At 44.3% G+C, this 27,252-nt stretch overlaps 3 protein-coding genes and 2 pseudogenes across 5 annotated transcripts in view; 2 read left to right on the forward strand and 3 right to left on the reverse strand.

Annotated features, from left to right (window-relative positions):
* The window catches only part of LOC113454669 (NAD(P)(+)--arginine ADP-ribosyltransferase 2-like), a 282,768-nt gene extending 282,595 nt beyond the window's left edge, over positions 1-173 (reverse strand). For both annotated transcript variants that reach the window (XR_015740565.1, XM_087918957.1), the window contains exon 1: positions 1-173. This exon is cut by the window's left edge and continues 168 nt beyond it. The gene's annotated coding sequence lies outside the window, so the exon portion shown is untranslated.
* Positions 1-27,252, forward strand: part of LOC148123724 (GTPase IMAP family member 5-like) — a 373,254-nt pseudogene that overhangs the window by 281,940 nt on the left and 64,062 nt on the right. The window lies entirely within an intron of this gene.
* Positions 1-27,252, reverse strand: part of LOC148123726 (GTPase IMAP family member 9-like) — a 317,013-nt gene that overhangs the window by 270,438 nt on the left and 19,323 nt on the right. The gene's annotated exons all lie outside the window — the stretch shown is intronic.
* Positions 1-27,252, reverse strand: part of LOC148123727 (GTPase IMAP family member 9-like) — a 259,666-nt gene that overhangs the window by 213,069 nt on the left and 19,345 nt on the right. The window lies entirely within an intron of this gene.
* Positions 3,902-25,553, forward strand: LOC113453228 (enkurin-like; annotated as a pseudogene).

Here is a 27,252-nt window from a genome sequence, read left to right on the forward strand (position 1 = left end):
TGAGTACCGACTGAGAAGAGGAGCAGGGGGGGGAGGGCAGGAGGAGGCCTTTCTTTGTTTTTGGGGGGGGCGGGGACACCGCACCCCCCTCCTCTGCGGGGTCGGAAACACCTGTGTTGTGGGAAGAAGGGATGACAGATCAAGCAAAACAGGAAGAAAAGACGAGAGAGAGAGCGAGCAAGAAAGAGAAAGAGAGAGACAGGATGTATCAAAACCCACAGAGTCGATTGCTTTTGGGGTGGTGGTGCAATATATAGATATTTTTAATTTGTCGTTCACGACGAAAAGAGGAAGCGGAGAAAGAAACCACATCGATGCCAAATCCAGAGGCCGAGGCATCCTCTGAAGAGGTGAGACTCCGCCGTCTCGCCGAGGCCGGGGAGGGGGGGAGAAGACAAAATAAAATCTTCCACCTTCCCTTCTTCACCCCCCTTCACCATTGACAATTAGAACCGGGGGACGTAAGAAGCCAGAGGATGGACTAGAAGAGCTCATGGGGTCTCTCCCGGCCCTGGGGATTCTGGCCTTCCTGGAAAAAAAATCAGAAAGAAACCAAAGGTGAAGGACACACCGGGATTCCAGCAACCACTTTTTTGGTCTAATCAAGTTTCCCGAGCAAAAAATGGGATATATTACGTTCTCCGCATACCCACCATCTACTAATAAAGTAAAAAATGGGATATATTACATTCTCCAGAGACAGAGACAGAGACATAGATAGATTATATATATATATATATATATATATATATATATATGTATGTATGTATGTATGTATGTATGTATATATATATATATATATATATGTATGTATATATATATATATATATATATATATATATATATATATATATATATATATATATATATATATATGGATCTTTGGTTGTTGGGTTTTCTCCACGTAAGATTCGAAGTATCTAGGCAACGCTTCGATGAAGTCTCATTCATCATCTTCAGGCTTCTGTCTCCGGCTCTGTGCTTCTCAGAGTAATGGAGATTGCAGCTGCTTCCTCCTTTTAACTGCCAGTGGGGTGGGACTTGATTGGGTGGGGCTTGGCTGTGTTCTGATTGGGTGGGGTGTGTTCTCATTGGTAGGGGTTTGGCTGTGTTCTGATTGGTTGGGGGTTAGCCGTGTTCTGATTGGTTGAGGCGTGTTCTGTTCAGGTGGGGCTTGGTTGTGCTCAGGTTAGTCTTAGTTGCTGGGGATTTGAGCTGGTGAGTTGTGATCTTGCTGTTTGGCTTCTAGTTCGTGGTCCTGCTGCATCTTCATAGTGGGTGTCGGTTTGCTTCATGTATGGCTCGGAGGAACAAACGAGATGACACCTCCCGCCTTCCAGCCATTTGGAAACCCGCCCTCATGAACAGACGAGTACCTAACATGAAGAAGGACACCAGACCCACACCCACGAGAGCCACACAAGATGCCACCACCACACTTCCATGTAGAAAACAGACTCTCACCCACTCAGAAGATGAGACACGACCATGGACCAGAAGCTGCACTACAGCTGCATCACTACCCACTTCAAACCCCTCCGAGCCATACATGAAGCAAACCGACACCCACTATGAAGATGCAGCAGGACCACGAACTAGAAGCCAAACAGCAAGATCACAACTCACCAGCTCAAATCCCCAGCAACTAAGACTAACCGGAACACAACCAAGCCCCCACCTGAACAGAACACGCCTCCAACCAATCAGAACACGGCTAACCCCCCAACCAATCAGAACACAGCCAAACCCCTACCAATGAGAACACACCCCCACCCAATCAGAACACAGCCAAGCCCCACCCAATCAAGTCCCACCCCCACTGGCAGTTAAAAGGAGGAAGCAGCTGCAATCTCACATTACTCTGAAAAGCACAGAGCCGGAGACAGAAGCCTGAAGATGATGAATAAGACTTCATCAAACGTTGCCTCAGATACTTCGAATCTTATGCGGAGAAAACCCGAACAACCAAAGATCCACATATAAATACCGCGAGAACCTCAGAAAACATATATATATATATATATATATATATATATATATATATATATATATATATATAGAGAGAGAGAGAGAGAGAGAGAGAGAGAGAGAGAGAGAGAGAGAGAGAGAGAGAGAGAGATAGATAGGTGATAGATAGATAGATAGATAGATAGATAGATAGATAGATAGATAGATAGATAGATAGATAGATAGATAGATAGATAGATAGATAGATAGATAGATAGATAGATAGATAGATAGATAGATAGATAGATAGAGATTGAGGGGGGAGAGAGAGATAGAGAGATGGTAGAGCTAGGTAGATAGATATAAGGGGGTAGATAGATATAGAGATAGATAAGTAGATAGATAGATAGATAGATAGATAGATAGATAGATAGAGATATACATAGAGAGATACATAGATAGAAAGCTAGATGATAGATAGTGAGAGAGAAAGATAGATTTAGATAGAGGATAGAGGATAGATAGATAGATAGATAGAGATCCATATAGGGAGATAGATAGAGACGGGTGATAGATAGATAGAGAGAAAGAGAGATAGAGATAAAGAGAGAGACATACACACACAGAGAGAGACAGATAGATAGATCAATAAGAGAGAGAGAGAGAGAGAGAGCTCCCAATTCCTAACTAATTACTCCCAATTCCCATTCACTGTGTAACTGGCTGGACCGCTACATTCCTCCTTGTTGCTTTCCTCCCTTGTCCGACCCGGCCCGGAACGCGTCCCTCTCACGGAGGCGAGGTATAACCCACCAGGCATTTTAGGGGGGTTGCTTTGCTCCCGTTCTTCCTCCCTCTCCCCCCACCCCCACACCTTCGATTCCCCACCTGGGGAAGCCACCGCCCCACCCCCCATTCCACCCCCTCACCCTCCTCCAACTCGCCCCTTCTGCCATTTCAGCGCCAGCTCTCTGAGGGGGGGGGATCGCCGGGCCCCTCGTCCCGGACAAAATGGCTGACATGCTGTGCCCTCCACCACCCCCGGAGGAGCAGGAGAGCATCTACCACTGGCTCCCCACCCGGGTGGAAGGCAGCACCAGGACCCAGCTAAGGTAGGCGTGTGGGTGCAGGGAGTAGATTCCCTAATGGAGATAGATAGATGGATAGGTAGGTAGGTAGGTAGGTAGGTAGATACATAGATAGGTAGGTAGATAGGTAGATAGATAGATAATAGATACAGCATAAATAAATGGATAGAGATAGATGACAGAGTGGATAGATAGATAGAGATAGAGAGATAGATGATATTCAGAGAGAGAGAGAGAGAGAGAGAAAGTTAGATGATAGAGAGTAAAGAGATCTGGGTAGATATAAGGGGGATAGATAGATAGATAGATAGATAGATAGATAGATAGATAGATAGATAGATAAAGGTATATAAATTTATAGAGAGAGGATAGATAGATGGATAGATAGATGACAGAGAAAACGAGAGATAGATCAATAGATAGATAGATAGATAGATAGATAGATAGATAAATAGATAGATAGATAAATGTATATAAATTTATAGAGAGAGAGAGGATAGATAGATGATAGAGCATAGATAGATAGATTGATAGATAAGATGATAGAGAGATGATAGAGAGAAAGATAGGATAGATAGAAAGATAGACGATCGATAAATATATGATAGCTAGAGCATTGATTGATAGATAGATGATAGAGGAAGCTAGAGATAGATAGATAGATAGATAGATAGATAGATAGATAGAGAATAGATAAATGGATAGGGGGATGATAGAGAGGATAGAGAGACAGAGAGAGATGATACATATAGAAAGAGGAGAGAGAGAGAAATATGGGTAGACAGATAGATAAATCGAGTCCACCCCGCATCCCGAACCCGGGAAGACCCCTTCATCTGTGAGTCCCCTGTCTCCTCCGCCCAAGGTACACCTCCAACTTCCATCCATCCGTCCAACGGGAGATGGAGGAGAAGAAGAAGGCGCCCTGCCAGACCATGGGCATCCCGAAGCTGGTGCCCACCCCAAAGGACTACCTCCGGAAACACTCCAAGGAGCGCAAGGTCCCCAAATGTACGTTGGCGCGCTCGACTCTTCCCTTTGGTCGTGGGGTGAAAGGAAATGGGACTCGTACCTCTTTCTTCCTCCAGTGGAGATCCTGGGGCCCCGTTTGAAGACTGGGGGGACTTTCCCTGAACTGGGTGGGGGTGGGAGGGGTTGCCGATGACATTGTAAAGTCCCCACTGTCCAGGCGCCAACCAATCCTCCCTCCCCCTATTTCAAATCATAAGTCAATGTTGGGTATAACATTGATACACCAACTAAGTTTGGGTGAATAAATATATAAAACCAAGGTTTGGGTGTTTGTAACTTGTAGCTTTAAGCACCAAACTGCTTGTAATTAACTAATTAAGGGTGCGGTTACAAACGGCAATAAAAGGCAGTAAGAGAAACGTAACCTCTCTCTGCTTGTTTTGTCTGCTTGCTACTGTTTGTTTGCTACTGTTTGCTACAACTGTTTGAATACCTGAACGAAAGGACTATTTCATTGATGTGCTGATATCCTGTGAATACTCAGCGTTGTCTTCAAAAGGAAAGGTATCAGAGGAGAAGATATCTTTACAAGCAGATAAGGATATAGAACTGACTAGTGAATGGACTAAGTTACTGAATGGATATATTTGTGAATGACATATGGACTGATTGACAATGTTTAAACTCTAATTGGATTAAACGACTATTTAAACTACAAAAACAGTGTTTGTCATCAGTGTGTGTAAACCCTAGGGCCCTTCCTCTCTCATTTGGCTGCCTGGCTTGACTGCTGCTGCACATTCTGTTTGGGGGTTTGTCCCCAATCACTAACATTGGTTATGGGCCCAGTGATCACAGTCTAACTAACCATGATATAGCAGTGAGAGTTGGTGTGAGTTGCACATTACTGTAAAAACAAACTGTTTTTCATTGATTTTTAAATAGTTGTTTACCTGAAGAGCAATGGCACAAGTAAATTTGCCTAATCTGTCCATGATATCCAGACTAGATGGAACAAACTATGTTTCATGGTCAATGAAATGTAGTTTACTTCTGAAGAGAAGGTTTGTGGGACATAATAACAAACCCACCAGATGTGACTAACTTAGATCCTGATGTTGAGGAGGATGACAAAAAGATACAAGACTATAAACGAAAGAATGAGCAGGCTTTATGCATCATAGGACTGTCTCTCTCTGACCAGCAACTTATCCATATCCGTGGAGAGGAAAACGCTGCGAACTGCTGGGAGAACCTCAGGAAGATATATGTTCGGGACAGTGTAGGAGCTCATATATATCTTACACGCAAACTATTTCGAACACATCTTCAGAAGAATGGAGACATGTTAACTCATTTAAATTGTATGAAGAGCATTTTTCAGGAATTACAAGAAAAAGAGCTTATATTTAATGAGTTGCAACAAGTATACATCATACTGTCTTCATTAGATCAAAGCTATGATGATTATGTGACTGCTTTAGAAGTATTGCCAAAAGATAGTTTATCATTAACCGAGATTACCGGCAGGCTATTAGAAGAAGCCAGAAGAAGGTGTGAACGTGACCAGCTGAGAGAAGATAAACCTAATAAAGAAGAGAAATTATCTTCAAAGCTTGAAAGAAACCAACTAAGTAAATTAAAGCACCGGAAGAAGAGAATTTATCTTCGACGGCATACACAATTAAAAAGTGTTTTAATTGTGGAGGCAGAGGACATTTGGCAAGATTCTGCAGAAAAGAAAAAAAGCCAGAATGTAAAAAGCCAAAGAAATCTTTTGAACTAGCCATGTTTAGCAACTGTGATGTGAAGAATGATTTATGGGTGGTGGACAGTGGTGCATCCCACTGCATCACGAGAGATAAGACAAAATTTATAAAACTGTCTACAAGCTCTCAACATATATCACTTGCTAATGGCTGGAACCTCAAGGCCAAGGGAGAAGGTATTGCATACTGTCCATGCTTAAACCAGGATATAAAAATGTTGTATGTACCACAGTTAAAGGTGAACTTGCTTTCTGTAAGGGTATTAGACAAACTAGGTTATGTAATTACATTTAAGGATAATAATTGCATAATTGAAAAAGATAACAAAAAGGTAACTGCAGCTTTAAATGGAACATTGTATGTATTACATGATAGTAAGAAAGGGGAGGCACAGACTGTATTTAACAATATAAAGCCTCATAATGAATGTATCCATTTATTGCATAGGCGTTTGGGGCATGTAAATTTTAAAATGCTAAAACGTACAGTTGAGTTATCTGATGGAATAAGGTTAAAACCTTGTGATAAATATTTGCGTTGTAATGTCTGCTGTGAAGATAAGAGTAAAATATTGCCTGCAAATAGGCTAAATGGTTTCAAAACTAAAGAAACTTTAGAAGTAGTATTTGCAGACATTATAGGTCCAAAGAAACCCAGTATGGGGGGTGCTCGATATATACTGAGCATTATGGACCATTATTCTAGATATGGGTTTTGCTACCTAATGAAAAGCAAAACTGAAACATATCAACATTTCTTCGACTGGTTAAAATTTGCAGAAAGGAAGACTAAATGGCAATTGATAACCCTAGTGACAGATAATGGTACGGAATTTGTTAACAGCAAATTTCAGAATAGATTAAAGGTAGCTGGAATAGAGCACAAGAAATCTGCACCATACAGACCACAACACAACGCATTTATTGAGAGAAGAGGCCAAACACTACAGGCAATGGTTAGAACAATGTTAACTGATTCTGGATTACCTGATTCTTTGTGGGGGGAGGCCACAATGTGTGCTAATAACATATTGAACAACGTTGTTAATACAACTACTGGTGAAATACCATTCACCATGTGGCATGGCAGGAAGCCTGATCTGAGTTACCTGCACACATTTGGTGCACCAGCATGGGTGCATATCCCTACACAACTCAGGCGTAAAGGGCAACACAGAGCTAAACAATTATTCTTCGTTGGTTACCAAGCAAACCATAGGGCATATAGTTTTTGGGGGAAAGGCACATCTAAGCTGTTATGAAGTGCCAATGCCCAATTTCTAGAGCACGTAGGATGGGATAAGTTAGAACAGGATAACAATAAAGAAGTAATTATTGAATCCTATAGAAATCCCATTAATTATCCCTGTAACTTTAAGAATAAAGTAAAGAGAGAAATACAGGCAGAGATAGAGCCCATAAAGGAAGAAATAGTACCAATAGCTGAGCAAGCTGAGGAACATGAACAGGTAGTAATTCAAAAAAGTCCTCATACAAGCCCTGTAATTCCCAGAAGAACTACACGAATATCTAGACCACCTGATAGATACCAGGCTAACACAGTGTGCCAGATTAATAAAGTTCCATATACTGTAGATGAAATAAAAATGTATCCTACTAAAGATAAGGAAAGTTGGTATGCAGCAATGAATAGGGAATTAAAATCCTTAAAGGATATGAAAGTATATGAAAATGCGAGATTACCTGTTGATATAAAACCCATTGGCTGCAAATGGATTTTTAAGATTAAAACTGAAAAAGATGGTAATATAATCTATAAGGCACGATTAGTAGCCCAAGGTTTTAGACAAAATGCCAATGACTATGATGAGGTATTTGCACCTAGCCTTAAAGCAGCAACATTAAGGGCAGCTTTAGTGTGGGCAGCAAGTAAGAAATATATAGTCAACCATCAAGATGTAGAAACTGCTTACTTGCACGCTCCACTAAGACATACTGTATACATGAAAAAACCTATTGGATTTAAAGGTGAAAATAATAATGATTATTGGTTGTTAAAAAGAGCCTCTATGGTCTTAAACAATCAGGCTATGAATGGAACCAGTATATTGTAAAGGAACTAAACAATATAGGGTTTAAAGCTGGTTTAGCCGATCCATGTCTATTTAAAAGGGAGACAAATGGGAAAATATCATTATTACTATTATTCACAGATGATATTGCTTTGATTACAGAAACTAATGATGAAGCCAATAAAATAATAGCATCATTAGCTAAGAAAATAAAAATCAAGCAATTAGGGAGATAAAGAAATATCTAGGTGTGAATATACTGAAAACACAGAAGGGTTTTAAGATATCTCAGGAGGATAAGATATCTAAATTGCTAATAGATTATAAGATGGAACTTTGTAAGACTGCAAAGACTCCAATGAGTCAGGATATTTGCAAAATGGATACTCAAAGTCCCAAGTTTGATAAGGTAATATATCAATCTTTGATTGGTAGCTTATCATACATTAGCAATTGGTCAAGGCCAGATATTGCTTATGGTGTTAATCAACTGGCACGACATAATAATGATCCACTTCAATGTCATTGGAAGGCATTAAAGAGAATTTTAAGGTATCTTAAAGGAACATTACACCATGTACTGTATCTAGAACCAAAAGGTGATCTAATACTGAGTGCTTATGCAGATGCTAGTTTTGCATCAGAAAGAGACACAAGAAAGTCGACTTCAGGAACAGCCATAATGCTGGGTAAGACATTAATAGGTTGGAAGTCAATAAGACAACAGCATATAAGTTTGTCTACTATGGAAGCAGAATTCTCCTGTTTGTCGTTATTATGTACTGAATTAATCATGTATAAGCAGATGATGAATGACATGGGATTAACTGTAAATTATCCTATAATTGTACATGAAGATAATCAGGCAGCAATTCAAATGGCCACAAATATTGCAGTAAAAACTAGGAGCAAGCATACAGATTTAAGGTACTTAAACGTTAGACAATCTGTAAAGAGTAAAATGATACAGCTGGAGTACTGCATGTCAGAGGACAATATAGCTGATAACTTTACTAAAGCCCAAGGTGCCATTAAGCACCAAGAGAGTTGTGTAAAGTATGGTTTTAGATTGTAAGGGTATTGTATATTTATATCACCCAAAAGGGGAGAATGTTGGGTATAACATTGATACACCAACTAAGTTTGGGTGAATAAATATATAAAACCAAGGTTTGGGTGTTTGTAACTTGTAGCTTTAAGCACCAAACTGCTTGTAATTAACTAATTAAGGGTGCGGTTACAAACGGCAATAAAAGGCAGTAAGAGAAACGTAACCTCTCTCTGCTTGTTTTGTCTGCTTGCTACTGTTTGTTTGCTACTGTTTGCTACAACTGTTTGAATACCTGAACGAAAGGACTATTTCATTGATGTGCTGATATCCTGTGCATACTCAGCGTTGTCTTCAAAAGGAAAGGTATCAGAGGAGAAGATATCTTTACAAGCAGATAAGGATATAGAACTGACTAGTGAATGGACTAAGTTACTGAATGGATATATTTGTGAATGACATATGGACTGATTGACAATGTTTAAACTCTAATTGGATTAAACAACTATTTAAACTACAAAAACAGTGTTTGTCATCAGTGTGTGTAAACTCTAGGGCCCTTCCTCTCTCATTTGGCTGCCTGGCTTGACTGCTGCTGCACATTCTGTTTGGGGGTTTGTCCCCAATCACTAACAGTCTCCAAGTCCTGAAGCTGTTGATTTATTAGGCGTGGCCATGTTGGCATTGGGTGGGGAACCCGGAATGTGGCTCTCCCCATCGGTTTTTTCCCCTCGTCAGAAGTCACCAAACAGCACCTCGCGTCCATCCATGTCAGTTGCCGAGCTTCCAAAATTTGGACCGGGGGGGAGGGGTGAATGCCACACTGGGGCGTTCAGTGTTTAAAAAAACAATAACAACCCCAGCGTCACTTTCGGTAAACTCGACGGAGGGTCGTTCGGTGGAGTTGAAGTCCTGACGCCCAAAGGATGCACTGTCACCCACTCGGGTTTTGTGGGTTTTTTGGTTTTTTGTCCCATCACCCCACGACGGAAGGCATATACGAGCAGCCAAAGCGTCTCCCCGTCAAAGCTCAGGTGCCTCCCCAGTCTGACAGGCCGCTGATGGGCATCCAGAGCGAGAAGAACTTCATCCATGCCAACGTGGCCAAAGCCATCATGGCCGTGGCAAAGAAGCCCCTCCATGCCTGCGTCGACCAGTGGAGGGGGGATAAGTACCTCCTGGATGGATCCGGCCTGGTCCAGAAATACCTCAAAAAGAAGGTGTGGCTTCCTCGGGGAGGCTGGGGGGCAGAGCTCAGGGGCTCTGGGGGGAAGGAGGAAGGGAGAACGGAGTGGGGTTTGGGGAGAAAAGGCCTCTCCCCCTCCCCTTCCCTGTGTCTTCCTCCCTCTCCCTCCCACTTGGCTTCCTACTCTATGGAAGGTTTACGTCCGAGAGCTTTTGCAGGGAGGGGGGGGAAATGGGATGGAGGTTTGATGCGGCATTGATATTCGGGGGAGGCTCTTAAGTCGCACCGAGGTGGCCTGGCAAGATGAGAGATGATGGCTCGATGGATGGATATAGATGATAGACAGACAGACAGACAGATAGATAGATATACAAATACAGAGCGAGACAGATGATAGATAGATAGATGATAGAGATAGATAGATAGATAGATAGATAGATAGATAGATAGATAGATAGATAGATAGATATACAAATACAAATACACAGAGAGAGAGAGAGAGAGATGATGATAGAGATAGATAGATATAGATAGATAGATAGATAGATAGATAGATAGATAGATAGACCAATACAGAGAGAGAGAATAGATAGATAGATAGAGATAGATAGATAGATAGATAGATAGATAAGACAGACATATATACAAATACACAGAGAGAGAACAGATAGATAGATAGATAGATAGATAGATAGATAGATAGATAGATACATAGATAGATAGATAGATAGATAGATAGATAGAGATAGATAGATAAATAGAGATAGATAGATAGATAGACAGACATATATACAAACAGAGAGAGAATAGATAGATAGATAGATAGATAGATAGATAGATAGATAGATAGAGATAGATAGATAAAGAGATAGAGATAGATAGATAGATAGACAAACATATATACAAATATAGAGAGAGAACAGATAGATAGATAAATAGAGAGAGAGAGAGAGAGAGACAGAGAGACAGAGAGACAGAGAGACATATATACAAATACAGAGAGAGAAATGATAGATAGATAGTGTTATGTCCCTGGAACTTACCAAAGTCCCCACCCAGGTCCGTTCGTGCTGCGGGGGCGTTTGCTGCCCCTCATTGGCTGGCTTCCCACGGCAGCCAGCTATAAAAGCCAGCTGCAGGGTTCGGTCAGCCGCTGTTCGCTGTGAGCCTGCTCCTGGCAGGGCTAACACGTTCAGTCCTTTATTGCTCCAATAAAGTCTTGTTGCATCCATGCCCTGGTCTAGCCTCTCATTGCTCAACTACAACACTGGCGACGAGGATGGGATGGCTACCAGAGGCAATTCGCAACAGCTGAAGTCACTCAATTGCTGAGCCGCAGCCGTGCCGCCGGAGAGCTCGGTCAGCAGGAAAACGAAAGTAAAGAGCGTCTGTAGCCGCTTGGTTAGCAAGCTACAGGGGAAAGTGAAGCGCTGCGAGCCGCAGCCGCTCAGCACAAAAGAGCGCGAAATTCAAACGGCTGTCGTTTGAATTTCTTGACGGAATACAGCGCGGTGCTGTTAATCCGAGTCACTGACGCAGGCGCGAAATTTGAAGGCGCTATCAGAGGCGACCAGCCATTACCGCCTACGCTTCCCAGGAGCGCGAAATTCAAAATGCTGCCAACAGCCGTTGCAGCCGAGCCACAATCGCTAAACCCAGAGAGAGCAGAGAGGTTCTGTGGAGCCTCTCCAGAGCTGAAGTCACTAGCCTGACAAGGGCACAAAGGGCCATTTTTTTTTGTTGTCCCAGAGAGATTTCTCAACAGCTTAACCTGAAGAAGTTCTCATCATGAACTCCAACCCAGCCTTCCCACCATTCAAGCCTGATGAAGAAAAGTGGGAATCATACAAAAATCGCTTTAACCACTATATTGATGCCATTGGCCTGGCTGATGCGGGGGAGCACAGAAAGAAGTCATTCTTTCTCAGTTATTGCGGAGCCATCGTTTTTGATACCGCCACAGCACTCGTCGCTCCACGTGAGTTAAAAAATGTTCCTTGGGCAGAATTGCTGGAAATCCTCACTAATCATTACTCCCCTAGGCCCTCACAGATCGCGAGGCGTTTCACCTTCCGGATGAGGAAGCAAGCTGAAAAGGAAACCGTCAACCAGTACATGGCCGCCTTGAGGACTGCAGCTCTCCACTGCGGGTTCGGGAACTACTTGGATGACATGCTCCTCGACCAGCTCGTCTGCGGGGTCAAGGACCTTCACCTCCAAAGGCGACTGCTTGCCAGGAAGGACCTCAATCTCTCCCAGGCCGTCGAGGAAGCCTTGGCTGCGGAACTGGCAACCCAATCAGCCACCGAGATTCAAGGTCCCACTCCCAAACAAAGCTACGCCACCATCCACTCAGAAGAGGTGGTCAACGAAGAGGATCCCAACGATCCAACAGACATCCACCGCCTCGCTCATGCCAAACAACCACAGGTAGGAACCAGGCAAGAAGGCAACAGTTCACCGAAACACATCACCCTGTGCCTATCCTGTGGCGGACCTCACTCGAGAGCTACCTGCAAATTCAAAGGTGCCACCTGCAACAATTGCCACAAGAAGGGCCACATCGCCAGAGTCTGCCAGGCCGCACACAACGCAGCACAAAAGGTCCCTTCCTTTTCCCATTCTGGGCTACAAAGGCAAGTACTAAACTGTCACACCTGCTACCATGCTAATCACACCTGCCATTCTATTAGTAAAATCACACTCTCCATTTTATTAGAAGGTAAACCTTGTCGTATGGAGGTTGACACGGGGTCAGCGCTCTCAATCATCTCTTGGAACACTCTCAAGAGAATCCAGCCCAGACTATCCAGAGACCAGCTCCAGAAGTGCCAGCTCACCTTGAGGGACTATCAAGGGAAGGACATCCCAGTACTCGGCAAAGGCAAGTTCCTTGTTAATTTTAAAGCTTTCAAAGGCCACCTGCCTCTAGTGGTAGTTAACGGTAATCTCCCTAGTCTCTTGGGGCTTGATTGGTTCCCCTATCTCGGCCTAGGGTTAACAGGAGTCCATGCTGTCTCAGCTTCTGACACTGACTCCTTATTCACTGACTATTCAGACGTATTCAGCGATGAGTTGGGGTGTTATAACGGTACCCCCATCTCATTTACAGTTGACCCCCAAGCAGTTCCAGTCCGGCTGAAACCTCGTAGAGTCCCATTCGCCATTCGGCCTAAACTGGACGCGGAACTGGATAAATTATTAAAGCAAGGGGTCATTGAACCGACAGACTTCGCCAAATGGGAGACGCCAATTGTCACACCCCTCAAAAAGGACGGCAGTCTGAGAATTTGTTCGGATTACAAAACAACAATTAACCGCTTTCTACAAGTTAGCGCTTACCCAGTCCCGGTCATTCAACATTTACTACACACTTTTGAGCCTGGCAACATTTTTGCCAAATTGGACATGTCACAAGCGTATCAACAGTTCCCTGTTGACAATCAAACAGCCGAACTACAAACTATTGTGACCCACAGGGGTGCTTTCCGGTGCAGGCGTCTCCAATTTGGCGTAAGTGTTGCCCCGGGCATTTTCCAGTCCCTCATGGAGCGTATACTTCAGGGCCTCCCTGGCGTAGTACCCTACTTCGACGACATTTTGGTCTCGGCCAGGGACAGACCCCAACTCTTCCAGAGAGTCAGAGCAGTGTTAGACAGGTTCAGACAGCATGGCCTCAAATTAAAAAGGGAGAAATGTGCCGTTGCCACTAGACAAGTGGACTTTCTGGGCTATAGAATTGACGCCTCAGGCATTCACCCCCTTGAATCCAAAGTCAAAGCAATACATGAGGCACCCACACCAACCACTAAAGCCGAGCTACAAGCCTTTTTGGGATTATTGAACTTCTATGCATCATTCCTACCCCACAAAGCGTCAGTAGCAGAGCCCTTACACAGGCTCTTAGATAAAAAATCACCTTGGCACTGGGGACACAAGGAAGACACCGCTTTCCGCGCAGTCAAATCACTGCTCACATCAGACGTGGTCCTTATTCAATTTGACCCACACCTTCCACTAGTACTAGCAGCTGATGCATCCCCTTTTGGGATTGGAGCTGTCTTAAGCCACAGACTACCCAATGGCTCCGAGGCACCAATCGCCTTCTTTTCCAGAACGCTCTCAGCAACAGAGCGTAACTATAGTCAAATTGACAAAGAGGCTTTAGCCGCAGTGGCAGCGGTAAAGAAATTCCATGAATTCCTTTTTGGCCACAACTTCGAACTAATCACGGACCACAAGCCTCTCCTGGGTCTTCTAGCCGGAGACAAGCAGACTCCCCAAGTGTTGTCTCCCAGAATGACGAGGTGGACCCTGTTCCTGGCAGCATACTCGTACAAGCTCATCCACCGCCCAGGAAAAACATTAAGCCACGCAGACGCCCTCAGCCGCTGCCCCCTGCCAGCTCCAGCTGAGGACCCGGCACCGGTCCACGCCATCTTCGATGTCACCGAGCTCGACCTTCCCGTCACCGCCCTCGACATCGCCATCAAATCCAAGACGGACAAAACAATCGCCCAGGTACTGGACTGGGTGAGGAGGGGGTGGCCGGGCACTAACCTCGCAACCGAATTCACACCTTTTAAGACCCGTCAACAGGAACTATCTAGCTTGCAGGGCTGTCTGTTGTGGGGCACCAGAGTTGTCATTCCGGCCTCACTTCGCACACAAGTCTTAGAGGCGCTACACGAGGGCCACCCGGGCATCGTCCGGATGAAGGCGTTGGCTCGGAGTTACGTCTGGTGGCCTGGCTTGGACGACGACATCGTCAAGTGGGTAAGCTCTTGCCAACCCTGTCAGGAGTCCAGACCATCCCCTCCAGTCACCACCCCCACAAAGTGGGAGAGCGCCAACGCACCATGGTCAAGGCTTCACATTGACTTAGCGGGTCCCATTCACGGCAAAACCTTCTTGGTGGTTGTGGATTCATACTCTAAATGGATCGATGTGGCCCAACTATCCACGACCACCACGCAAGCAGTCACCAAGGCCTTGACCCGTCTATTCGTGACACACGGGCTACCAGATACTATAGTTTCGGACAATGGTCCCCAGTTTGCCTCAGCAGAATTCAGCCGTTTTGCCGCCAATCTTGGCATCCGACACATCTTCACGGCTCCCTTTCATCCTGCCAGCAACGGATTGGCAGAAAGAGCCGTTAGGACCACAAAAGAAGCGTTAGCCAGATTCAGCAAGGAAGACTGGCATCACAGACTCTCCCGCTTCTTACTGAGCCAACACTCAACCCCGTGCATGGTCACCAATAAGTCCCCAGCGGAACTTCTGATGGGTAGGCGCCTAAGGACTATGTTGGATAGGCTCCACCCTCACTATTGCCCTGACACCCCTCTTGCTTCAATAACGGGGGTCAGAGATTTTGTCTTGCAGGAACATGTCTTCGCAAGGAACTACGCCGGAGACCCACTGTGGATCCCAGGGGAGATTGTAGCCATCACCGGTCCCAGGTTGTACCGAGTCCAACTGGAAGATGGCCGCATCTGGAGAAGGCACCTGGACCAGCTGAGGAAGCGACAAGGTACCCTCGCCAGTGCCAGATCGTGGGCACAGGTCAGCACCCAGGTACCTCACCAAACTCTCGTCGAAGACCGTCCCAGAGACTCTTCGCCACCATCACCCGAACCGAGGGAGCAGGCAGTAGACCAGGACTGCCCGACGGGTCCTCCGCCCGAACCATCCGACGGGGACACGATATCTCCGGCCAGAGGCACGTCACTGTCACCAGCGCAGACCTCCGAGCGAGCCCGCACCCCATCACCAACCCAATCAGTCCCTACGAACTCTGAGACACTTGACAGCTCACCAGGGTTACGTCGCTCGGAGCGCCAGCACAGACCACCCGCTTATTTAAATGACTATGCGTGTTCGCATCTGGGGGGAAGGGGTGTTATGTCCCTGGAACTTACCAAAGTCCCCACCCAGGTCCGTTCGTGCTGCGGGGGCATTTGCTGCCCCTCATTGGCTGGCTTCCCACGGCAGCCGGCTATAAAAGCCAGCTGCAGGGTTCGGTCAGCCGCTGTTCGCTGTGAGCCTGCTCCAGTCAGGGCTAACACGTACAGTCCTTTATTGCTCCAATAAAGTCTTGTTGCATCCATGCCCTGGTCTAGCCTCTCATTGCTCAACTACAACAGATAGATAGATAGATATAGATAGATAGATAGATAGATAGATAGATAGATAGATAGATAGATAGATAGATAGATATAAATACAAATACACACAGAGAGACAAATGATAGCTAGATGATAGATGATAGATAGACAAATAAAAAGAGAAATACAGAGAGAGAGATGATAGATAAATAGACAAATAGATATACCAATACAAATACACACACAGAGAGAGGGGTGATAGATGATAGATAGATAGATAGATAGATAGATAGATAGATAGATAGATAGATAGATAGATACTAGAGAGAGACAAAAATAGATACATGGAGATAGAGAAGTACAAAAATAGAGGTGATGATAAATGATAGATAGATGATGATAGATAGATAGATAAATACAAATACACACAGAGAGAGTGAAAGAGACAGACAGATAGATATAGGTAAATAGATGATAGATAGATATAGATAGATAAATAGATGATAGATAGAGATAGAGACTAGAGAGATACAGATACAGAGAGAGAGAGAGAGAGAAAGAGAAAGAGAGAAAGAGAAAGACAGAAATAGAGGTGATTATGAAAGATAGTAGAGATATATAAATAAACACATAGATTAAGAGACAAATAGACATAGATAGACAGATAGATAATGTGAGTATAATACACACAAACACACAGAGGGGGGAATAAATATATACAGAGAGAAAAATAGAGGTGATGATTGTGGTGGTCTGGCACTTGAAATGAGACGCAGGGAACCGTCTGAGCAAATGCCAGCCCCGAGAGAACTCGGGTAGCAGTATTTATTTAAGAAAATGCAAGTACAAAATCAAAACAATGACCTCAACATTACCTCAGCAGCATTACCTCAACGGGGCCTCAGCAGGGTGATAATATACTGCGGAAAGTCCCATGAGAATATCTAAGCACAGAAAGTCCCACGGGAATGGCTCGGCTGGGTACTGTGAACTTTCACCGATATACCTGGCCCATCTAAGCTTTGCAGACCCAAACAGGACCAAACTCCCATCATAAAGGCAACACTGCCCCCATGAGGAGCGTTTGTAAAATCCCTAGATCTTATGCAAAACTGTACGAAAGACTTACAGAATATGATGAATAAGATATATTACCACATTCCCTCCTTTTTTATTTATTCAAAGATAGGGGGTGTTTTAGTGGCATAATACACAGTTCCCTCGCAACTTGGTTTCGTACGTTGAAAAGCTGAGGTACACATTTGAAATAGATTAGGAATACATTGAATACAGCAACATAACATAATAAGTATAATAACAATTATTACAACTAATTGAAGCAATAAACGTAACCATGAGCTGTCAGGAAGCCAATCCCATAGCAAAGCCCAAAGTGACTTATTGAAGCCATCTTTTCCTGCTTCGTGTTCAGCTATGCGGTCTTCCATATCATGAACAGTTCTTGTAATGTTAGGCTCATAATTATGTATAAAAACACAACAATGTGAATGAATTAAAGCACAAACTCCTCCTTTAGCAGCTAACATTATGTCTAAAGCATAACGATTTTGTAAAGTAACTTGGCGAATTTCAGACACTTCTTCATTTAACATCTTAATATTCTTAACAGTATCATTAAACATAGCAACAGTAAAATTATTTAAAATATGAATATCTTCATAGTTCATAGATATTCCCAAAGGTGGGATTGCTGCCCTAGAAATCTGAGTCCACAAATTACCACCCACAGTCAGGCCAGAATCAACTTCTCGGTTTCGAATACGCATCCCAATTGGTAAACCCTCTAATTTATAGATGACAGGAATTACAAATCCTATAGTACACACTCCAGACCAATCCTTTGGCCATTGTTGATAGGCAGTGTCCCCACATAACAACCATAACCCATCCGGAAGAGGAAAGTATTTTAAATGCTTATGATAGGTATTATCGGAGGCTTGACTTTCCCAACTCCACATTAACCACATCCAAGTACAGAGAACATATGCCCCGTGACCAATGTCAGGCCTCTTAGTGACTGTTTGATTTATACAACAGTCATCAGAACCTTTCAAAGCCAGGGATAATGTAGAAGATATCCGATTTATGCAGTTGTTCTTACCAGTAATGCTTTTTACACATTTCATACATCCTCCTTCCAAAGGAATAACCTTCTTACAGAGTGTAGTATTTCCCAGCAAAATAGATTGAATCCCTACAGGGGGGCGGTAATAACAAACCGATGCTTTGGTAGTGAAAGTTACCTTTGTTGTGAACAATGTTTGATTCCACTCTTCGGGGTCTGGACCCCAGTGAAGCCAATGTTTAAAATCATTATAATCTAAATTAGCACTGGTTTGCTCATTCAAAGGAACACCATGTAACAAAACTCCACCTTTCCCAGACCCAGGTACATGCATACAAAGCCAACAATTAGTTACATTTAAACTCTTTGCTGCAATCCGAACGTCCTTGATGTAGGAATTTTCCTTCCATAAATTATCTCCAAGGTCTCTAGTTTCTGAGATAATAGCAGCTCTCCGCCTCCGTATTAGAGTCCGTGGAGGCATAAGACGAATGGAAAGAGAGGTTGTGTAAAGTAACTTAGGCAACTCCAATTGACACCAATATTGTCCATAGTCTGAAACAGAAACATTTAAAAGAATCAGAGTTGTAGCACAGGCTGAAGATATAATATCCTTATCAGGTCCCGAGTAAAGAATGTCTTGATCCTTATGCCAGGACCAATATGCTGGAAAAATCAAAGGATGCCGCTGTTTGCAGATCAATTTAGTCCGATTCCCCAAAGGAACCTGCTGCATACAAGTTGGCAATCTCAGATAAGCAGTCATCTTTTCCCAGCCTTCACAGCGCCGTGCCTGGACTGCCGGCATCAAGAGAATCAGGAACCACAGGTACGGAATCAGGAACCACAGGAACGCCATCCTGCTCCTCCGAAACCTCCTTCACTGGCACCTGCGAAGGCACCTGTGAATGATCAGGCCGAACACATCGACCAGGAACCCAACGAATTTGACCAAGATGTTCTACTGCTGCATAACCACGTCCCCACGTAATCAGCTCAGCGGGAACCCATGCCGGATCCGGAAGGAACCGCACCAACACTCGAGGCCTCACTGCATCTGTAGAAGGAGAAGAAAAATGCCTGCTGGCCGCACTCGCAGGGGGTTACCAGACAAATTTAGAAAATTTAAAGTATACAAAGCAAGATTTAAATGATCTTGAATTGCCGGAAGCCCCAGGAGCTTCCCTCCTTTTTATTTAATTTAGCTAACATGTTCTTGAGCGTGCCATTATGACGCTCCACAATAGCTGTCCTGTGGAATTGTATGGAATCCCAAATTTATGTTCCACGGACCACTGTTTGCAAAACTGATCAAAGACTGTGCTCTGATAAGCCGCACCATTGTCTGTTTTTAAAGTTTGAGGCGTACCAGCAACTGAAAATGTCTTAATGCAATGATTGATGACATGTTTAACCGCTTCACCTCTTTGAGGAGTAGCCATTAGAAATCCTGAATAAGTATCCACAGTCACATGTATATACTTCCAAGGTGCAAATGATGGATACTGAGTAACATCCATTTGCCAAATCATTGAGGGTTTCAACCCCCTGGGGTTGACTCCCATAGGAATAGCCGTGCCCTGCTTTGAACAAGTTGGACATTGTTGAATTATGGCAGCAGCTTCTGCAGTAGTAAGCTTGAATTGATGTGCCAACGCTTTAGCATTTTGATGAAAATAACTATGGCTGTCCCATGGCTGGACAGTGAGAACTGAAGTTACAGCACTGTCAGCTTTGGCATTGCCTTGTGATAAAATTCCAGGCAAATTACTATGACTACGAATATGGGCAACAAAACACACATTCACACGCTGCTCCAAACATCCTTGCAACAACAAAAGCAAACGTAGAATATTGGGTGATATTCCAGGAGACAAATAAGAACCTGCTACAAAGGGTAACAAATTATATACATACAAAGAATCCACTATTAGATTAAAATCCTGATTTTGAAAATTTTGAAAAGACAAAACTACAGCAGCAAGTTCTGCCTGCTGGGCAGACTTCTGCTCTGATGTCACTTTTGTATGCCAAATTCCAGATTTATCTTTCCAAACACAAGCACCAAAAAAAATTTTTTTTCCTCCATCAGTAAAGACTGTAGGAGCATCTGATATAGGCTGAGTACTGATTTAGGTCACACCCTGTCCCATTGATCTCTCATTTTGCTGACTTTGACCCCCTCCAGGAGCCCGACATTGCGCTTTAAAATGTCCAGGCTTCCCACAATTGAAACAAGTGCCTTTATTAGCATTTCCTGCCTGGAGAGCCAGAGCTAAAGTCTCCATGTTAAAAGTCTGACTCCCTACCTTTCTACATGCGTTTATCAAATCAGCGATCTCTCGCTCTCCACTCGCGATAAGTGGATTCAGGATCTTTTTGCAATCTGCATTAGCCTGTTCTACTGCTAACTTCAAAAGCAATTCGTTCCAGGCGAATTGATTGTCAATTTGCCTTTCAATAGCCACTTTCAATCTGCTAATGAAATTTTCATAGGGTTCATTGTTCCCTTGTTTGATGTTAGTAAAGGTCTTCTCACCACCTTCGCCATCAGGGAGAGCCCCTACGGCTTGGAAAATTAACTGTGGGAGAAGAACGAACCCCTCCTCAGGCATTCCATCTCTCTGTAGTTCTACTGTTGTAAAATTACCAGCTCCATAAAGCTGATCTGCGGTAACATTTGCTGTTCCCCTCTGAACTGCCAGCTGTCTCCATTTCTGATCTAACACCAAATATTGAGCTGGAGTTAGAATCATATTAAATAGAGCTCTCCAGTCAGCCGGAATCATTTTATTTCCATAACCAACTGCTTCTAACAATGCCTGAGCATATGGCGATCTAACACCATACTCTTTTGCTGCTTGCTTAACTTCCTTTAAAATCTTGAGAGGTAAAGGCTTCCACACGCGCTGCGGATTTAAAGCAACGTCCACGCCAATTTCTACTGGATTAAGTTGAATCTCCACTCCAAATTCTACCAAATCATCTCCTGATAATTCCCCTCTATCTGTTGCTTCTTGAATAGCTGCAGTAACTGCATCTACTTGAAGTCTTAAAGGCAAACTCTTATCTTCTGACAAAGTATTTTCAGTGCCTGACAGTCCTCTGGATTTATCTGGAGGTGCTGTCGGTGGCAATAAACGTACCGCATGGTAAGGCGGCAAACCTTCTTCGGGGGTGCTAGGAGCGGTTGCTCATGAGTAGCTAACGCATCCATAACCACCCTCCAGGTTAACAAAATTGAAGAAGGGGCACGAGGTTCCTCGTGCAAAAATATCCCTATTTTTTTCCAGGACTCTACTTTAATACTACCTCCCTCTGGATATGACTGAATATGTTTCCAAACATACTGTAATAAGTCCTCAATTTCTTTCTTTCCTACTTCATGTCCTCTACTATGAACTCCAAACTTAAACCTATTCCAAGTGATTCTCTCAATTCCCTAATGTGCCTTGTCTGAGCCTTCGAGAGATCTCCCCCATACTCACGAAAAGAATCTATCTCCGTCCAGCGAAGAAGATGAGGGCCCAGTCGACGTCCGCGACGATGAGTATAGGATGCAGGAAACGTATAGCCTTTCAAAGCTATCACGTCGGAACGTATAGTTCTTCCAAACTATCACGTCGGGGTCACCACTTGTGGTGGTCTGGCACTTGAAATGAGACGCAGGGAACCGTCTGAGCAAATGCCAGCCCCGAGAGAACTCCGGTAGCAATATTTATTTAAGAAAATGCAAGTACAAAATCAAAACAATGACCTCAACATTACCTCAGCAGCATTACCTCAACGGGGCCTCAGCAGGGTGATAATATACTGCGGAAAGTCCCATGAGAATATCTAAGCACAGAAAGTCCCACGGGAATGGCTCGGCTGGGTACTGTGAACTTTCACCGATATACCTGGTCCATCTAAGCTTTGCAGACCCAAACAGGACCAAACTCCCATCATAAAGGCAACACTGCCCCCATGAGGAGCGTTTGTAAAATCCCTAGATCTTATGCAAAACTGTACGAAAGACTTACAGAATATGATGAATAAGATATATTACCACAGATGATAAATGATAGATAGATAATAGATAGATGATAACTAGAGATGGATGATAAATCGATATAGATAAATAGATGATAGCTAGGTAGATTGATTGAAAGACTAGAGAGAGAGAGAAAGACAAAAATAGAGGTGGTGATAAAGGATAGATAATAGAAATGTCTGTGTGTGTGTGTGAGAGAGAGAGAGAGAGAGACAGAAAGAGAGAGAGAGAAAGAAAAAGAAAGAATAGAGATTGATAGACAAAAATAGATGGAGAGGGGTGATCAAGGATAGATAAATGGCAGACATAACAGCCTCTCCCACCATTCCCCCGGACAAGCGTTGCACTCCCTCCCACCTCCCTCCTCCCCCAGGAGGAGCCAGCGCGGAAAGAGAGGGCCGATCGGCACCCCCCTCCCCATCCGGCTGGCCAAGCGCCCCACTTCTTTCTCCGCAGGACTTTGGGGTGACCCCCAACTACATCCTGGGTCGTAAGAAAGAAGCTGCGGAGGAGCGCCAAGAGTGAGTGGCCGCTCGGCGGGAGTGCCTGCAGAAGAGACGCCTGACCCGCCTCTCCTCCCGCGAGCGAGAGGACATCCTGAACGTAAGCCGACGCCTCCCCCATCCTTCCCCCCCTTGTTGGGATCCATTGCTCGAAGGCTAAGCGGTAAAGCACATGGTGACTGTGCACATGGTTTGATCGGTGATGTTATATATACACAGGATTTCCAACCTCTAGTTATATACTTTAGTTAGCATCTATAGTTTCTTGGTGTCCTGTTCTCAGTTACGGCTAAGCAGTAAAGCACATGGTGACTGTGCGCATTGTTTGATAGGTGATGTTATATATACACAGCATTTCCAACCTCTAGTTATATACTTTAGTTAGCATCTGTACTTCCTTGGTGTCCTGTTCTCAGTTACAGCTAAAGAGTAAAGCACATGGTGACTGTGCACATTGTGTGATCGGTGGTGCTATGTGTACACAGCATTTCCAACCTCTAGTTATATACTTTAGTTAGCATCTGTACTTCGTGTCCTGTTCTCAGTTACAGTTAAGGAGTAAAGCACATGGTGACTGTGCGCATTGTTTGATCGGTGGTGCTATGTATACACAGCATTTCCAACCTCTAGTTATATACTTTAGTTGGCATCTATAGTCTCGGTGTCCTGTTCTCAGTTACAGTTAAGGAGTAAAGCACATGTGACAAAGCATTGTTTGATCAGTGATGCTATATATACACAGCATTTCCAACCTCTAGTTATATACTTTATTTGGCAAACTATTGTTCCTTGGTGTCCTGTTCTCAACAGTTAAGGAGTAAGCACAGGACTGTTCAGTTACAGTTAAGAGTAAAGCACATGGTGACTGTAAAGATTGTTTGATCGGTGGTGCTATGTATACACAGCATTTCCAACCTCTAGTTATATACTTTAGTTGGCATCTATAGTTCCTTGGTGTCCTGTTCTCAGTTACAGTTAAGGAGTAAAGCACATGGTGACTGTGCGCGTTGTTTGATCAGTGATGCTATATATACACAGCATTTCCAACCTCTAGTTATATACTTTAGTTGGCATCTATTGTTCCTTGGTGTCCTGTTCTCAGTTACAGTTAAGGAGTAAAGCACATGGTGACTGTGCACATTGTTTGATCGGTGGTGCTATGTGTACATCATTTCCAACCTCTATTTATATACTTTAGTTAGCATCTATAGTTTCTTGGTGTCCTGTTCTCAGTTACGGCTAAGGAGTAAAGCACATGGTGACTGTGCACATTGTTTGATCGGTGATACTGACATGAGATCTTCCTCATTGAAAAAAATTGAACGGGTTAGTATGATCCATGTTTTCTATCCTGGTGGATTCTCGCTGGTCTCTTGCGCCGTGGTTGCTCCTTGCGGACAGTTCATGACCCAGCTGGATGATATCATCAGGGCTAGAAAGGGGTAGGGTGTGGATAGGAGGAGGAGGAGGAGGAGAAGAAGAAGTAGTAGTATGAGAAGGAGAAGAAGAAGAAGAAGAAGAGGAGGAGGAGGAGGAGGGGGGGAGAAGGAGGAAAAGAGGAGGAGCCAAAGAAGATGAGGAGGAGGAAGAGGGAAGGGGAAGAGAAGGAGGGAGGAGGAGGAGGAGGAGGAGGAAGAGGAAGGAGGAGGAGGAGGAGGAGAAGGAGGAGGAGAAGGAGGAGGAGGAGGAGGAAGAGAAAGAGGAGGAGAAGGAGGAGGAAGAGAAGGAGAAGGAGGAGGAGGGGGGAGGAGGGGGATAGGAAGAGGAGGAAGAAGAAGCGGAGGAGGGGGGATGGAGGAGGAGGGGAGAAGGAGGAGGAGGAGAAGAGGAGGAGCCAAAGAAGAGGAGGAGGAGGAAGAGGAGGAGACATTGAGTATGGTCTATGAGCTTCGTTGTTTCCTTGCGGACGTTTCATGACCCAACTAGGGAATGTCATCAGTGCTAGAAGGCAGGGAGGAGGAGAGGAGGAGGAGAAGGAGAGGAAGGAGGAAGGGGAGGAAGAGGAGAAGGACTGGGGCACCCTTTCTCCTCCTCTTCCTCCTCTTCCTTCACTTCCTCCTCCTCTTCCTCCTCCTCTTCTGCCTCTTCCACCTCTTCTTCCTCCTCTTCCTCCACTTCCTCCTCCTCTTCCTCCTCCTCTTCTGCCTCTTCCTTCACTTCCTCCTCTTCTTCCCCCTTTTCTCTTCCTCTTCCTCCTCCTCTTCCACCTCTTCCTCCACTTCCTCCTTCTTCCTCCTCTTCCACCTCTTCCTCCTCTTCTTCCTCCTCTTCCTCCTCCTCTTCCTCCTCTTCCTCCTCCTCCTCCTCTTCCTCCTCCTCTTCCACCTCTTCCTCTTCCTCCTCCTCTTCCTCCTCTTCCTCCTCCACTTCCTCCTCTTCCTCTTCCACCTCCTCCTCTTCCTCCACTTCCTCTTCTTCCTGAGGATCTCAAAGCTTGATTGTGCACCCGCCGGACGTTCCACGCCCCAACCGGACAAGGCGCCCTCCGTTTTTCCCTCCTCCGCGGCGGAGCACCGGGGTGGTGGTGTAGGGAGAGGGGGGGGGCGGAATCTCTTCGAAATGGACCCCGGACCCTCCGCTCTCTGTCCCTCCCCTTCTGCTGCAGGGCCTGAAGACCAACTGGGAGGACTTGAACAAGGACTTCCAGAGCCTCTCGGTGGAGATGACCACCATCCCGCAGAGGCTGCGCAAAGAGAAGCTGGAGTTGGAGATGAAGCAGCTGGAAGACGACATCGGCGCGCTGGAGAAGCGCCGGTTCGTCTATGTTGCCGGCGAATAGGGGTCGGCTCCCGAGAAGGCCGTGTGTGTGTGTGTGTGTTTGGGCTGCCTTGGAGGTCAACCTCCCGGGGTTCTCCCCAGATTGGGAGCGAACCTGACTCCAGTCGGACACCCCTCTCTCCTCTTTTGATAGTTCGATCACTTCCCGCAACCAGTTTCCAGTCGCTGCGGTCGGGCTCCCCTTCCCACCAAACTCCGTCCCCTCCCCACCGTCCGCGGTCAGCCCACAACTCTGGGGTGGGGGGCAGAGACCCCTTCTCTCCCCCGCTTCCTCCTCCTCTCCCCCCCACCAGCGGGTCCTCGGGGTGGGCGGGTTGTGGGGGGGGACGAGAGTGAATTTCGGTGAAGTGGCTCTGAAGGGTTCAGATGCATCGGCTGAGTCTCCTGGGATTGGGCCAAGTTGGCCGAAGTCGGCGGCAGGGTTCTCCTCCCCTTCCATTTGGCGAATTGGCTGAATGGCTAACGGGGATTCTCCGTGAATTTGGCGGATTTGTGGATCGTCTAACAAGGATGCTCCGTGGGTTTGGCGGGATTTGCTGAAATTCGATGAGGATTCTCCTTCCATTTAGCAAATTTGTCAAAGTTGTACAAGGGTTTTCCTTGAGTTTTGCAAAATTGCCGAAATTCTACAAGGATTCTCCTTGAATTTCACAAATTTGCCAAAATTCTACAAGGATTCTCCTTGAAATTTGTGAATTTGCCAAAATTCTCACAAGGATTCTCCTTAAATTTCACAAATTTGCCAAAATTCTACAAGGATTCTCCTTAAATTTCACAAATTTTCCAAAATTCTACAAGGATTCTCCTTGAATTTTGCAAATTTGCCAAAGTTTTCAAGGATTCTCCTGGAAGTTTGTGAATTGGCCAAAATTCTACAAGGATTCTCTTTAAATTTTGCAAAGTTGTCAAAGTTGTGCAGGTGTTTTTGAAGTTTGTGAATTTTCCAAAGTTGTACAAAGGTTCTCCTTGAATTTTGCAAATTTCCCAAAATTCCACATGGATTCTTCTTAAATTTCACAAATTTGCCAAAATTCTACAAGGATTCTCCATAAATTTCACAAATTTGCCAAAATTCTACAAGGATTCTCCTTGAATTTTGCAAAGTTGTCAAAGTTGTGCAGCTGTTTTTGAAGTTTGTGAATTTTCCAAAGTTGTACAAAGGTTCTCCTTGAATTTTGCAAATTTCCCAAAATTCCACATGGATTCTTCTTAAATTTCACAAATTTGCCAGAATTCTACAAGGATTCTCCTTAAAATTTATGAATTTGCCAAAATTCTACAAGGATTCTCCTTGAATTTCACAAATTTGCCAAAATTCTACAAGGATTCTCCTTGAATTTCACAAATTTGCCAAAATTCTACAAGGATTCTCCTTCAATTTTGCAAAATTTGCCAAAATTCTACAAGGATTCTCCTTCAATTTTGCAAAATTTGCCAAAATTCTACAAGGATTCTCCTTGAATTTCACAAATTTGCCAAAATTCTACAAGCATTCTCCTTCAATTTTGCAAAATTTGCCAAAATTCTACAGATTCTCCTTGAATTTTGCAAATTTGGCAAAGTTTTCAAGGATTCTACTTAAAATTTGTGAATTTGCAAAAGTTCTACAAGGATTTTCATTGAATTTTGCAAATTTGCCAAAATTCTACAAAGTTTTCAAGGATTCTACTTGAAATTTGTGGATTGCCCAAAATTCAACA

Source organism: Pseudonaja textilis, unplaced genomic scaffold, assembly GCF_049901715.1.
Source record: "Pseudonaja textilis isolate UNSWEBS1 unplaced genomic scaffold, rPseTex1.2 PTEXSCF22, whole genome shotgun sequence".
Taxonomy (NCBI): domain Eukaryota; kingdom Metazoa; phylum Chordata; class Lepidosauria; order Squamata; family Elapidae; genus Pseudonaja; species Pseudonaja textilis.